This window comes from Leuciscus leuciscus, assembly GCF_965113295.1.
Source record: "Leuciscus leuciscus genome assembly, chromosome: 6".
NCBI classification, from domain to species: Eukaryota; Metazoa; Chordata; class Actinopteri; order Cypriniformes; family Leuciscidae; genus Leuciscus; species Leuciscus leuciscus.
The window spans coordinates 35188065-35205223 of NC_138730.1; positions in this window are offsets into that span (position 1 = coordinate 35188065).

Genomic DNA, 17159 nt, shown 5'->3' on the forward strand with positions numbered 1-17159 from the left:
AAAATATCTTCATGGAACATGATCTTTACTTAATATCCTAATGATTTTTGGCATAAAAGAAAAATCTATCATTTTTACCCATAGGCTACAATGTATTTTTGGCTATTGCCACAAATACACCCATGCGACATGTGTCTGGTTTTGTGATCCAGGGTCTCACACATATTATATATGTATCCACACAAAAAAAAAAAAGAGAAAAAAAAAGGAAAAAAATTAAAAAAATTATAATAATAATATATATATATATATATATATATATATATATAAATATATAATTTTTATTTTATTTTTTTTTGTGGTGAAAACCAAGATACATTTTTTTTTCAGGGATCTGAATAGAAAGTTCAAAAGAACAGCATTTATTTAAAATAGATTACTTTTTGTAATATTATAAATGTACACACAATGTACAGTACACCTACTGCCAATTTTGGTCAATTTAATGCATCTTTGCTGAATAAATGTATAATTAATAAAATAAAATAAAACACCTTTTAACAATTTGGTATATGGTAAAGTACTTTTGCTTTAGCGTTAATTGAACTATATTTATACTTAGTAAAGTTGCATTCAAAATCCACTTGGCTCAAAAACCTTAGAGATCGGTGGAGGAGGGGGGTCTGAGGTGAAGGATGACCAATCACGCTCCAATTGCTCCATTATTTGTCTTGGATCTACAGCCTGTATACTGACTAATTCAGTGTGTGCAAACTTCAGGCTGCGCTGAAATCCCCCTACTAGTAAACATACTCGAGTACACTTAAGCAGACACGCTCTCTCTCTCTCAAAAAAAAAAAAAACTACATACACACACCAACAGGCTGACTCTATCAACATGATTGATGCCTGCTCTCTGGCTGCCTTTCCCCCAGCACACACACACACACACACACACACACACACACACACACACACACACACACACACACACACACACACACACACACACACACACACACTCTCACACACACACAGACTAACTTTGAAAGTCAGTGTTTTATAAATCAAACATAACCGAGGGAAACGAGGAGGAGGGGGAATGTCTCCCTTCAAATTCCTCCCAAAACTTCTCCAAACTTTCTTCATTGACGTCTTTCTTGTTCTCTGTAAACTTCATGTCTTATTTTCTGCCGTGTCCTTTGAGTGCTCTGCTTTTCATTTAGATCTGCCAGTGGCAGAACAAACAAAAGAAAAGATTTCAGATTCAAATCCACCTATGATGCTCCACCCAACAGCAAGGTTTCATTGATCCTTGCTTTACCCCAATCACGTCAAAGAAGGACCACTGAAGGATTCGATTCTCTTTCACACCCTCTCCCGATCTCAACTCTTGTTTTCTCACACTGCTCGCTCCCAAACAGACACAGGCAACTGCAGCACCATAAATTCTCTCACCACGAGATACATCCTCATTACGGAGCGCCGGCAGGGAAACGGCTGACAGCTCTCTCTCTGCACCTGTTAGTCCTGTGCCTGTTTGCACTCATTGACTCATCTGTAAACGGCTTCAATCTCGACGTCTCTATCCGTGCCAACTAACCCGATGCTTCAAACGTTTGCTGACTCTTTGCTGGCCCACAGACTCTATCTATAAAAGTTTCATATTTCCTACAGGCAGTCAATTATTGTGCCGGCGTATTCGGTTGCAATAAAAACATCAGTAATCGCTATGTCTGAGTTCTCCCCGCAGGTTCAGAGCTCTCTTCTGAAGAGCTGGGATATTCAGTGACAATTATGAATTTTTTCTGCTCTCTGTCTTCGGCTCCCTCGTTTTCTGATGTACTTGATCTTCTGCAAATATTGTTGAAGCTCATATGGCAGTGGTTCGGTGGGTAATTGTCAGCTCGGCCATTATAATGATATAACTGATTTCTTTGTTTCTGTTAAGACAGCTTTGACCTTTTAGCCAGTTTTTATTGCAGTTATGTGAATTAAAATGTGGAAATGTTCTTATTATTTTTAACGTTGCCCATTCTCAGGCCCCTTCCCTAATTTTTACCTCAAAGTCTCTCGTTTTTCTCCCATCAGGTTTTGCTGTAATTTATGTAGGCTATTCCTGCATAAGCAGGTATTGTGGAGGTGGCAGTCTGGCTTCATAATGGTTTTATAAAGATATGGATCAAGGAATGTGTTTTCAGGACTTTTTTTCATGGCAGGGAGTCCTTTGGCTGCCGGACTGTTTCCCCTCCCATCTTAGGTGGCGGTTAAATATAACTCAAATCCGTCTTAATACAGTGGGAATAAAAGTACAGTAATGACACACTGTAAAGTAATACATTTCAAGCTCAGTGTTACTCCCTACGGCCTGTGTGTGTGTGTATGTGTGTGTGTGAATGACTGCAGCAGCTGGATAAAGCATAAGGAAGCATTAACAAGTTTCTGTGAGTTGTGCTAATGTCTGTGAATCCTGTGGTGGGATTTGACTTTGACTTAAGGCAGCGACACCGCAAATGTCTGTGTTCCTCTTTCCGAGCCACACCAGCGTTCTCGCACATGGAAGTCAAAGCACCACTAGTGTCACTTTGTGTAATGATAACACTTCCCAGAGTTCTGCTGGCTTGTGTCATCACGTACACTGAGCTCTGGTGATGCACAGTCCCTAAAGTGGTGCAGTGATGGTATCAGATTGTAATACTATGGTACTTTGAGTGAGGTTCGAAAGTCTGAGATCACTAATGAAATTTTTGTTTTTGCCCAGTGTTCATTGTCACAAATTTATTTGATGTCAGTTTATTTTATAGTTTTTTTTTCTACTAGTTACCTAAAAACAATAAAACATAATAATAGAATAGAAAAGATAAATAATAATAATAATAATATAAATTTAATTTAATAAATTAAATAAATTATAATTTTCAATGAGCTATATAAAATAAATTCATGACAATGAACCCTGGGCAAATATGATATTACTAATTCATTTGACATCAAAAGGTTTTTTTTTTTTCTTCAAAAAAGGTTGAGCATTTTTTGTAGCCCAAAAACTGTATTTTATTTAATTTTGTCTGCTTCTTCTTTTTATTAATATCTAAATCCAAATGTTGGGTCTACTTTATACATAGTCTCTTCAGTAAATATTATAAAAATACTGTAATAATGTTAGAATATTATTTTAAAAAAAGTAAAATAATGTATTTAAATATTATACATCAAAATTAATAAATGAATTATTATGAATACTTAATGCCATGCATAATACCATGGCATGTTTGGTACTTTAGCAACCATTTAGAAAATCCAATGTGTTGCACTGGATTTGTGATTCGATTCACAGTGTGACTCTTTTGAGATGTAAATTCAGATATGCTCTGCATGCAATATTTTCAACGTGGTCTAATTATACTTGACCATATCACTGTAGCACACATGAAAGTTCTCCATATGGCTTTGTGTCTCTCTTGTGAATTCATAATCCCAGACATTTCCCTCATGCTTGTCATTCCTCGCTCATAGTCATCTTTGTCAAAAGCTCTAGCAGGGGGCTGAAGAAAACCACCCGGATCAGGTGTCCCATAATACCCCTAAACCACTGTAACCTGCACATCAAACAGAATGGCAGTGGGGTAGATCATAAACCACAGGACCAAATGACTAGCCACGCTTTCACAGAACAACTGCCGTTATGGTTGGGCGACTGGAGAGCCAGCAGGAGTCTTGAGAAATACTTGTTTCTTGAGTGTGTGGTTCTCACTCCTGACCACAAGAGGTGCTAAAATAGTGCATTATATCATCATCATTTATTTGGATTACTGAGTGGTTGGATAATTACAGCCTCTATTATTTTTAGTCTACCTTTAAATTACACGTACAATAATGAAATGAATATATCATGGCTTAAATTGTGCCTTTGTATTTGGATCTGCATACTTTTTTGACATCCACGGTCATCACTGTCTGTCTCAATGCTTAGCTTTGTTCAGGTAGTGATCTTTCAATATGTGTGTTTTTTCTGTTGTTGTTGTTTTCTTTACAAATATCCATTTTAGTTTTTTCGGTTATAGTTGCCTAGAAAAGCATTCAAATAGTCAGTTATTTGGCATATACTGATTAGTTGTCATGTTTACTTTATGTAAATTACTCAAAGTATGCAGTCAGTTCTGTATGCACTGTAAAAATTATGATCAATAAGTTATACCAATAGATTCAACTAATTTTAAAGTCAGGTTAGTGCAATTCCAGTTGAACTAAATTAAACATCCAAGTTGATTGCACTTAAAAATTTAAGGCAGCCATTTTTATATATTCTTTTATTAATTCCAAATATATTTGCTGATGACAGGTTATTATAGAAAACCAATGCCATGTAAATATACATTAAGAGACAGTTTGTGGACAGAACCATTGTATCGAATTGCACAGAACAAGTGCAACTTAAGTCATGTTATCCATGACTAGTCAACACAAAACTAATCGCATAAGTCGGTGGTGAGAGCACGTGTGTGCAGCCATATGTTCACACGGCCTTACATGAACAAATGGAACCGGGGGTCCATCTGAAAGCGAAGGTCTGTCCTGAACTGCCCGATGAAATATGTGAGCCGTCATCATCTGCTTTGAAGAAAAACAATCAAACGCAGAGGGAGGAATTCCTGTCCTGACAGAGTGCCATCATCACAGAGGTGCTCCTCTCTTCACCTTCACGCTCTCCCCTGTTCTCTCCCTCTTTTACATTCCCTCTGCTCAGACTTTCCTTTCCCACTGTATCAGAGGACTATTCTCAGGCCTGCTGAGGGCCGAGTCTGAGCAGCATGTGGGCACAGGAGTGAGGAAACCTGAGTGCCGCGGAGCCACAGTCTCTTGGTGGATTCCTGTTTTGTGCCCCTTCAGAGAGCTAGTGTTCCCTTTGACACAGCTGCATAAACTAACCAATGAGAAAGACTCACAGTGAGCTCTACATCTCAGCATTTTGGGTAGTATGTGCACTTCAGGATTGTAAAGAACTGTGGGAACTTGAAAGAGAAGCTGAAGTAAGAACTATGTACAACTATTACTTACATACACTGTAATAGTCCCATGCGATTCAGTGATGGTATCGAATGGTAATATACCATTTTGATATATACCATGAACATTGTATCACATTTATATAGAGTGTTACTTCATTGATACTCTAAAGGGACTATGTATTGTATTAATTTATATTTAAGCAATATTACACATGCAAACAGCACAATTGCAAGAGTGATGCTACTTTTTATGCAATTTAGACATTATATTTCCAGTTACCTTGTCTGTTTTTGTTCTGCCAATGAAAATACTTCCATACGAAGCCACACAGAAATCTCACGAGTCTCTGAGCAGCACACAGTGGTATTTGGTTCCCGAGTGAATCAGTGTTTTTGAGCAAATCGTTCAAAGTGTATGAATGACATTTAGTATGACCTGATTACATTCTTCACGCATTTATTGAACATACTTTTTTAACAGACGCAAAGTAATTACTTAAAAGAAGCACCTACTCAGATGTAGTTTCAGTTCTAAATGAATCTGCAGTTTTAAACAAATTGCTTGAATGAATCAATGAATCAATGACTCACTCGTAAAGACAGTCACTTGTCACCACCTACTGCCATAATCAATGTATGCTGCATAAAGGTTCACTAATATAAATGTTTTCTAGTAGCCAAAAGTGATGTCCCAAGGGATTCCACATATGATTAAGCCATCAAAATATGAGGAAAATATTAAATAGGAAGGATGAACAAAGCATTAAACTTGGTTAAGGTATTTATTAGGGATGTGACGAGACACTTATCTCACGAGACGAGACGAGACATGAGATTGGCTTGACGAGAACGAGACGAGACGTGATTTTTGCACAATATTTTATAGAAATCCTCAATGACAAAATTCATGACTGGAAAAATAGTCTGCAGGTGCATTTTAAAATGTTTTAACTAATAATCTTGTTTGAGTTCTACTTTATGAGTATGAATTATCTGCATTTAAAGACAACAATATACAAGCACTTTAAAAGGTTTTGCCACAAACTCAACTGACTGGCTTTTCTCTTAGTATATGATTTCACATTTTTCATCTACGAGAAATTTCCTCACATTTCAGTCTCCAAGATCTTGTGGTACGAGATCTCGTCATACCCCTAGTATTTATCTGACAAAATTATTTAGAAAAAAGGCAAACTACCGCTACAGGAATTTACTATGAAAAAAAAAGCTCACAGAAAAAAAAGCATTGACTATACAGTATATAGTTGTTTATGTCTCGGTACCATGTCTGAATGGTATAAACTGAATATGGTTGTATATTCGACTTAAACATGTAATAGATCGACAGATAGTCTCTCTGCTTTTCATTTATGCATTCCATTTCGGTCTCTTCTTAATAAGTGTTTACACAGCATGTCATGTATTTTCTGTCTTTTACAGATATTGCCCCTGGTTTTGCACAAAAGACCCACTGTTTGTGAATGAAGTGAAACATGATGTTCCATGGCACTAAATGTTTTTATCAGGTCATCTTTAGCAGACGTGTCACGGACTGTTTCATAACAAAGAGAGGAAGTATTTGTAACAGCTCGTATATCAATTTTCTGAAAGAAATTCTCTTTGAAATCTGCGTGTTTCATCCTTTGCCGATAAATCACTCGCTTCGTCATTTTTCTTTTGTTTCTCCCTCCCCTGCCATCCCCTCGTCTCTCTCTCTCATTCATCTGACATATGTTTATATTGCAAGTATTTATTGTGTGTTTTCCTTTGTAAAGTGCTGGTATATATCACTCCTGCTGGCCTGTGAGCGGAGAGGGAGGGAGGCTATCAGCACGATTGATTTGTGTTGTTTTCATTCTCTGGTGGGCTTCTCTTCATGAGCAAAGCCAAAATAGCCAGAACACACAGACACACAAACTGAGCAGTGAGATGCGGAGGGTAAGAGAAACAGAAGGGCGTCCCTTTTCTGCTTTATTTCTGTTAGACTGCTGTGGTCTGCACTCAAAATATGGCCGAACAAATATTTAAATCCTGACGTTAAACACTAACATCTAAGCCTATTTTTCTGCCCTGTTATTCTTATCACAGGCCATTTGGCTCATATGGGACATGTCATATTTCTAAAACGAAACTGTAACAGAAACCTTAGATTTGGAAACACACGATCATGCGGGGAGTGTTTCGGCATTTAATTCAAATGATGGTCAGATAAGAGCGCAGCGTGCGTGAATCCAGCTGCTCTAGAGGTGCTGACTAATCTTTGTTACCTGCTTTCTCTGATAACAAAAGAACTGTTGTAAATTCAGACGGTCATTTTCTGTTGAGTTTTTTGCCAGGAGTACTGCTTTATCCAGTAGAAGTAAGCTACATTTTGTGCACCTGACATGGTTATAACGGCATTGTACTTAAAATTCACTACATTGCAAATGAAGATGTAACGTTTAGATATTTATTTTGTCATTGCATTCACCACTTATGATTTATCAGCACCATTTTTATTTGCTCTTTTGGGTTCTGTTGGCAACAGTATCCAATGGCTCTTTGAATTTAATAAAAAATGGAAGAAAGAAATGCAGGTATGAAATTACATAAAGGTTTATGTCATTGTATACCTGGCATTTCTTTCTTCCATAAAATAATTTTTAATTTTTAAAGAATTTGTTTTTCTGTTGTAGCTTTCAAATCGAATGTGATACCATTAGATTCATTGTGTGTGATTTGGTCATGAAACAATGAGAGCCAATGAAATGTATTGGATTTGAACAATGAACAATGAACACATTGTTTGATTTGATAGATATCTTCTACATAAACTACATACATTTCAGTCTGTTCGTCACACAAAACCATCATTTGGCATGAGAAGACTTGAAATATTTGTTTTGAATGATTGAATAATCTTTAAAAATGCACTTTTAGTTGTTCATGGTTGTCAAATGAGTTGGAATGATATGAAAGTGAGTAAATTAACACAACATTTTCATTTTGGGGTAAACTATTCCTTTATCAGAGGAAAGTTGAAGCCGCCTGGGGTTCTTTGAAGCAGATGTTTTGAAGCAGAAAAAAAACGTGAAAATTAAAAATTAATTCCTATGGAATCATATGAACTAAAAATGGTTCTCCTATGATCTCCTATGGCATTAGGCATTTTGGATCAATGAAACTTTCTGAAATGGTTATATTGTGGCCATCAATACCTTCTCTGTTTTTTTTTTCCATCTTCACTGGCAAACTCTGGAAGCCATTTGCCATTTTAGTTTCTGCCACAGGTAGAAATATCTGAAACCATATGTATAGTTAGATCCCATGGGAACGTTGAAGCTGACTCTCCTTTCCTCTGCTTACCATCAAAGCAGACAAGAATAGTTAGCAAAAATAATTCAGCCGCCCTGGTTTCTCTCTGTGTCTTGTGCGAGAGATTTTACAATGAACAGGCTTGCAGAACTTCAACATTGAAGGTCAAAAATGGCCTCCTCCTTGAAATCATGTATATTCATGGTTTAACCACATGCTGATCCACACTCAGTATCTCTGAATCAAGAATTAAATAAAAGTCATATAAACAAGTCAGAAACAGTTTCCAGACCTGTTCCACCTGATACTTTTCAGGTTTTTCTCCTCAACAGAGCTGTTTGCTGCTGTTGGAATGATGGAAAGCTCTGCTCTTCATCTCCTGCTGTGGACTTGTGAGCAACATCTGGATCTGGCGTATGTGAAGCCATGCAGATGTGAGTATTGAGGAATTCACTGATTCCACGGACCGATAGCGCACAGCGTGGACCTCAACTTCAACGCTTACTGTATACACACTTAGCATATCTGCGGTATGTAAACACGGATAATATCGGGGAATCGCTTTGAATGGGATTTCCTGTTTAAATTTCAGGGGCTTCAGTAAGGAGGGAATTCACTAAGAATATATCGATAGCGACGTTTATTTGCACTGTCTGCGGCCAGTTCACTAAAGGAATTATGCAAATTAGGTAACAACACAAACACACCCACAAAAATGGTGCTTGTCTACACTGCACATCTTGGGAAGTATTTACGTTTGGCAACTTCATGTATTTTTACTGATAGCTATCTGATCAAATTATGCTGACCTCCAATAGCATAATGCCGGAAGTGAACTCGGACCTGTTACAGTTGCATACATCTCAGAAATAGTTATTATGCTAAATCTGTTTTGCTGTGACATTGATGTGCAGGCCTAGTGTAAATGGAATGGCCTTACTCAATCGGACAGCTATCCAGTTAATCAAAATGCACTGAGTAATTTACATATTAAGCAGCTGAAAACAATGACCATGAGTGTGTTGATTCAACCAGTTGACAAAGTGTAAAAGGCAGGCCCGGGGTGGGTAATCGGGAGAATCGGGAGAATTCCCGGTGGGCCGCTTCACTTTTGGGCCGGTCGAGGATTTTTATTTATTTATTTTTTTCACATTTGTCACGTTAGTTACATTAGGCTACACACGTTCCGCATTCTGACACAGCAGTGCGCAGCCTCTGCATGGGTTGTACCATGTGAGGGAGTTGTCCCTCCCTTCCCATAGAGTTGGTTGGGTCCATAGCCCGTCTTTTCCAAAACGTTTTCTCAGGTTGGCTACCGCGGTACCGCCTACCGATAGCTGGTAGCGTACCCTACCATAACGGTACGCGTCAGGGAGGATGGATGGGAGGAAGAGGCTAGGAGGGGTTGAAAAAGCCAGGTTGAAAAAAAGAAAGGCATTGGAGGAGGATGCTGCCAAATGTTCCAAGCTTACAGATTTATTTTCAAGAGGACAAACACAAGTGGCAACAGGTAAAGAGAGACAGGCCTAGTAATGATTAGCATTAGCAACGCTGCAACGTAATTATTCGGCTAATACCGTTGTAGTGTTGTCAACCTATTCACAAGCAAAATATAACATTTAATTAAAATATTATCCTTTTTGTATAACCCAATACATGGCGATTCATAGACTTTGCAAATATTATGCAATTTAATATTGATAACAAAACTCAAGCTTGATCTGTGTATGCAGTAAAATTACCTCTTAATTATTTTTTTGTAGCTTCTGAGCAGCAGATAAGCCAGTCCCCCGCTGAAAATGAGGAGGCCATGATGACTACTGGGACAGGTAGAGAGGATACCAGAGTAAACAATATGAATTAAAGTTATTTAACCCTCAGGTTGTGTTCAAAACCCTATAACACCGTCACCTTTTGTGTTCCCGGTCAAAAATGTAAAAATTAATTGTGGAATAGTGGAATATTTTTTGTTAACTTCTCAGCTTAAGTGAATTATAATTTAACCTTTACATTATTTGCTGAACCATGGTATTAATAAAAACTACACAATAGTAAGAGCTGAACTGTTGCTTCATTTATCCAATTTGGAATTCCACCATGGAAAAAGTGGGCCGGTCTTGGGCCTGAAACTCCCGGGCTGAAAAGTGGCCCCACTCCGGCCCTGGTAAAAGGTACACCTTTACATTTTTTATTGTGGAAAGTTTATATCAGGTTTTATAATAAGCTGATTTTTAATATTTATTGCATATTTTTGTACGTGTACAGTACCCTTGTGAAAAAGAAGTACATTTTAAGTATAACAAATTTAAAAAGAGTACTTAAGGAAATAATATACTTTAAAATAGTATACTTAGGCTAAGTGCGAATTTAATGTTTTCAGACATTTGACTGCATGTTATTTGTGATTATATTTTAAATTTATATTAAATGTAAATCATTTCATGATTACTTTAATTGTCTTTAAAATATGTTTAAAGGGTACAGCCGATTCTACTGACAAGCATTTATGGTAAGCGAAATTGAATGTCATTTCTGTTGATACTTTCATGTACTGAAATATATTTAATATAACTCATTTGGAATGATGAAGCACATTTAAATTTAGTACATTTTAAATATATTTACTTTGAATGTATTGTTGAATAACGTCTCGGGTTACGTATGTAACCCTTGTTCCCTGGGAACGCCCTTCAGCGTAGCGCGTCTGAATTTATGAATGAAACTAGTCCAATCCTATTGGCGTTGCGTGATGACGTAGCGTGTGACGGCATATACGGATGTGTACAAAAGCACGCCGGCACACAGAAAAGTCAGCTTTGCTATGAAGCAAGTCGCTCCAGGCGGGGTAAGGCGTGGCGAACCGACGCAGTGTCTCGTTCCCTTTCTCAGGGAACAAGGGTTACATACGTAACCCAAGACGTTCCCTTTCGAGGGAACTCGAACTGCGTCGGTGACGACACTAGGGGAACGAGATACCCACTATACCACAACGAAACCCGCCTGCCCCAGTGTGAAGCTGTCTCCAGGCACACTTAGGACGAGAGCACTCGTGCGCCGGGTGTAGAGGGAAGGTCCAGACTGTAGAATCTCATGAATGTGTGCGGAGTGGCCCAGCCAGCCGCCTCACATATGTCGTGGATAGGAGTCCCTGAAAGGAGGGCTTTGGAGGATGCCATGCCTCTAGTAGAGTGAGCCCTCACGGCCATAGGTGAAGGCAGATTGCGCACCTGATAGGCCAGGGAAATAGTCTGAACAATCCAGTTGCTGATGGTTTGCTTAGAGGCGGGAAGCCCCTTCTTGGGGGACCCGAAACACACCAGCAACTGGTCCGCCTTCCTCCACTGTGAAGACCTCTGAACATAAATGTCTAATGCTCTGACAGGGCAGAGCAGATGAAGTCTTCCATCCTCTGCCGTCACATGAGGTGGGGGATGAAACGCCTGCAGAACCGTAGACCTAGCCATACTGGTTGGCACCTTAGGGACATAGCCCAAACTGGGGTGCAGGATGGCCTTGACTCTCCCAGGAGCAAACTCCAGGCACTGAGGAGATACAGAGAGTGCCTAGAGATCTCCCACCCTCTTAAGAGAGGTGATGGCAAGGAGAAAAGCCACCTTGAGAGTAAGGTTCTTGGCCTCAGCCAACTCCAGCGGCTCAAAGGGGGCCTCAACCAATGCTTCGAGGACCACTGCCAGGTCCCAAGTGGGAACCCTTGTGAGAGTCGCAGGTCTCATCCTCCAGGCTCCACGTAGAAAGCGTACGACCAGCTGATGCCTCCCCAGAGGCCCATCACTCAGAGGAGCGTGGAAAGCCGCAATGGCAGCCACATAAACCTTGAGTGTGGACGGGGTAAGTCCAGCAGAAAAGCGGTCATGGAGAAACTCCAGTACTGAAGCCACCGGGCAGTTAACTGGGTCCAATCCACGCTCTCTGCACCAAATGGAAAATACATTCCACTTCAGGCCGTACAACTTCCTCGTGGAGGGAGCTCTGGAACTGAGAATAGTCTCAACTACTCCTGCAGATAGGCCGGCTTCTAGGTACTGTGCCCCCTCAGGGGCCAGACCCACAGTTTCCACAGCTCGGGCCGAGGGTGGAGAACTGAGCCCCCTGCCTGGGACAGCAGGTCCCTCCTCAGAGGGATCTGCCATGGCGGGCCTGCCAGGAGTGATATTATGTCCGAGAACCATACTCGGGCCGGCCACAACGGGGCTACTAATAGTAGCCTGACACCGTCTCGACGGACCCTTTCCAGAACTCCCGGGAGCAGAGCGATCGGGGGAAAAGCATACAGAAGTAGCCTCGGCCACGTCTGTACCATGGCATCCAACCCCAGCGGGGCTGGATGCGCAAGGGAGAACCACAGGGGACAGTGTGTCGTCTCTCGAGACGCAAATAAGTCCACTTCCACCGGGCCGAACCTCTCGCATATCAACTCCACCGTCTCGGGGTGGAGTCTCCATTCCCCGGGCCTCAGCCCCTGCCTCGACAGTATGTCTGCTCCCTGGTTCTGGTCCCCCGGGACATACATCGCCCTGAGAGACGACAGTCTCCGCTGGGACCACAGGAGGATCTGATGCGCCAGTCTGCAGAGAGGACGCGACCTCAAACCCCCCTGGCCATTTAAATAGGACACCACTGACGTATTGTCGGTTCTCACGAGAACATGGTGACCATGGAGGTTTGGCAGAAAACTCCTCAGAGCTCGGAACACCGCCAACATTTCCAGGCAATTTATGTGCCATGAGGAATGATGGTCCTGCCAGAGACCTCTCGTAAAGCGGCCGTCCATGACCGTGCCCCAGCCCGTGAGGGAGGCGTCTGTCGAAATCGTAATTCGGCGACATAACGCTCCTAACTTGGGACCTTGGGACAGAAACCAAGGCTTCTTCCATATTGATAGGGAACGAAGGCATCTGCGCGTAACCCTTATCATGCGGAATGGATTTCCCCTCGGGGAAAACCCCTTGGCTTTCAACCACCACTGCAGGGCCCTCATGTGCAGCATGCCAGAAGGTATCACGCTGGACGCTGCTGCCATGAGACCCAACACTCTCTGGAAATGTTTCACTGTGATGGTGTGGCCTAGCTTCACCCTGTTTAGTGTGGTCAATATGGACTCGATACGTGCAGGAGACATTTGTGCCCGCATCGTCGTCGAGTCCCATACCACCCCCAAGAACGTAGTCCGTTGGGCGGGTGTCAACACGCTCTTTTTCGTGTTGAGCCTCAACCCCAAGCGCTGAATATGGCCACGGACGACATCTCGATGCCGAACTGCCAACTCCCGAGACTGGGCCAGGATAAGCCAGTCGTCGATGTAATTCAGCACACGGATGCCCTGGAGCCTCAGAGGGGCCAGAGCTGCATCCATACACTTGGTGAATGTGCGAGGGGAAAGTGCTAGGCCGAAAGGAAGAACCCGATATTGGTACGCTTCGCCCCCGAAAGCGAACCTCAGGAACCTCCTGTGAGATGGAAGGATGGAGACGTGAAAGTATGCGTCCTTTAGATCTATCGTGACAAACCAATCCTCGGATTGGATAGAACTCACGATGATGGGAATAGTGAGCATCTTGAACTTGAATCTCCTCAGAGACCGGTTCAAGTGCCTTAGATCTAGAATTGGACGCAACCCTCCATCCTTCTTGGGAACTATGAAGTACCGGCTGTAGAACCCGGACTCCCTGACTGGTGGGGGAACATGCTCTATGGCCCCTTTTGGGCCCTTCGCGGCCCTTCGAGGTCTCATAGAAGTTAGGACCTCTTTCCCTTCGCCTTCCTAGACTGGATGACGGTCCTCAGATCCGCCTTCTCAGGAGGCTGTGGGTGAGAGCGCCGCCTAGAGTCCAAGCTCTTTGAGGGGGACCTCTAGAAGCGACACTCCCTTTCTGGCTTTGGCGGTAAGAGGAGCTGGCTGATGGCTGTTACTGATCTCTAGCAGCCACCCTCCTAGACCTAGAACGGCGTGGGAGATATTGCCTGAATGCTTCGCTCTGCTTTTTTGTGTCTTGAAATCTGTCGACGACAGCATTAACCGCATCGCCGAAAAGACCAGTGGTAGCAACGGGTGCGTCAAGGAGGAAGGCCCTGTCCTTCTCCTTGATGCCTGAGAGGTCAAGCCACAGATGCCTCTCCGTGGTTACCAGAGCTGCCATAGATCGACCTATGGAACGGGCCATCTCTTTGGTAACCCGGAGAGACAGATCTGTGGCTTTGCGAAGCTCGGCTATATCCTCCATAGTAGGACCCTCGCCTTGATCTATATCTCTTAACAGGTCGGCCTGGTACGCCTGCAAGATAGCCATCGTGTGCAGACTCGCACCAGCCCGACCTGCCGCCATATAAGCTCTGCCCACCAAGGCAGATGTAGTACGACATGGCTTGGTGGGCAGTGGCGGTGTTTTAAGGGATGATGCAAGGTCGGGTGAAAGATAGCTGGCCAAAGCTTCCTCAACCCGAGGCATCATCCCATATCCGTTCTCCTTAACCCCCACAATATTACTATAATTTAATATTGGGGGGTTAGACAGGCGCGCTGAAAATGGCCTGTTCCAGGATTTGCACAACTCGTTGTGGAAATCCGGGAAGAACGGTAAAGACCGGCGTGGAGGCTGTGCACGGTGATATATATATATGTAACAGACAAACTACACCAAATAGGACGAATTGATTTCACACACACAGAGCGCTTGCTGAATAGCAAAAAGCTGCCTTTTCTGTGTGCCGGCGTGCTTTTGTACACATCCGTATATGCCGTCACACGCTACGTCATCACGCAACGCCAATAGGATTGGACTAGTTTCATTCATAAATTCAGACGCGCTACGCTGAAGGGCGTTCCCCTAGTGTCGTCACCGACGCAGTTCAAGTTCCCTCGAAAGGGAACGCACTTAAAATTAAAATCAAGTACTTTACATGTATGTTAATTGACACATTAAAACACGTTTTTTTTTTCTTTAAACATGACAAAAGTTGATTAAACTTATAGTGCATTAAGCGCATGGTTAAACTGGATTGCGGGTAGTTAGTGAATAAAATACAGGCTTTTACTCTAAAATACTGTGCAACACTATGCTAAAATAATAGTGAATTCACTTCATTTATTGAGGGAAATAATAAGGAACTGAAAGATCTTAGGATAAAAAAAAAATTAATTATCAGCATCATATGGTGGAGAACAAAAAGTATTTTATACATCTCTTTACTTAGGATGAAGGTGTGCACACACATGCTCATGTACACACACTGCAGTAGCCCATGCCATGCCAGCACTTCCCACAGAAAAGAGTGAGAAGGCGTGCAGACTGCGTCAATCAGACGTACCCCAGGGATGATCTGATTAGGGCAGGAACAGCGAGACAAATGCACACGCTTGTACGTTGTCCCATGGAGCTGTCATATGCATGGCTGTGTTCACAGAGCGCTCATGCTGGCTTGTGCCCTCGACGCATGAATCCAACAACCCACCAGAGGCTTAGCCACGCTGGCAGTGAGGACGCAGGAAGCGTTGGCACGATGTGTGTGTAGGAGAGTGGAACAGTGTGATATAAGTGTGTGTGTGTGTGTTTATGGAGGGGGCCAATAGTGAGGGTCCACTGAGCTGACATAGTGATGTTTTCTGCTGAATCTGAATACCCGTGTAGAGGAAGTGTGTTTCTGTATCGCTTCCATGGCTACCCTTCAGATGTCCTTTACTCTATGGTTGCCTCTCAATCTGCAAACACATGTCACTTTAGTCATTTAATTAGACAGGTACAAACTGACCTCTCCTACTGGCATAGCATATGCCTGTTTATGGCATATGGTTTATGTTTAAAACTGATTGTATGCTTTTAAAGTTGGAATTAAATGAAAATACACGTATCACTTTCTAAATACATGTTATTGATATTATTGTGAATGATTCGTTCATGCATATCTTTCTTCTTTAGTTTTAATTAAAATATCATAACTCGATCTTCTGGTGAAACTACAGGCATCTCTCGGGTGATGAATGCTGGACTTCTCTAACAATTTATTCCACTTAAACCCCTTACTTACTGTTACCTGCAAACTTGCATTCAGATCTGCCTCCATCCAATCAACAACTGATGGAGTCAACCAAACCCTACATTTTACATTTTTTAACCAATAAGCGAGGTAAGCGGCCGCTTAGGGCTCCAGGGAATCAGGAGGCCCCATCTTGTAAAACATATTTGGCAAATGCTCCAGTGGGTATTTGTTTTTGCGCTCTGGAGAGCGTCAAAGGCTTCTATTTCCAACGTGTTTTTGCAGCGTTGAGCAGTGTTGCCTATCACAGAGATATGTGTTGATCTCTTGAATGCAATGGCCAATCAGAGATGTTTAAATTAATCAGAATCCACTCAGCGCTCAAAACGGCAAAAAACCAAGTATTTGTTCAGTGTGAATCCTCTCAGTAAACAAAGTGTAGATGCAATGTAAATAAGAGATTCAATGTGCATTGTAGACAGCTTCATTGATTATAACGGAACATTGTGAGATTGTGGCTTTGAGTGATTTTCATTTTTGCACACTTTCTTGGCTAAATATAATCCATTAAGAATTTGAATATTATAAAGAACAAAATGATTAAATGTTTAGTTTCAAATTATTATTATGTACCCAGCAGTGCAACAACCAAAGATTTTCACTTAAGACACACTTCAGAACAATTTTTTTTGAATGAGCATCAATAAATCATTCACAATAAGACCTGCAATGTGCATAAAGAAAGCAAATAGTATACTTTTTCTATTTTAACTTGAAGTTAAAAGTTGTTATATGAAGTTCAGCAGAATGTGTGCCAATTTATGTCAGATTTCACATCTTAAATGTTCACTCAAAAACATTTGTCTGTCATCATTTACTGTAATCAAATAAATAAATAAAACCTTCTTTTGTGTTCGGCAGAAG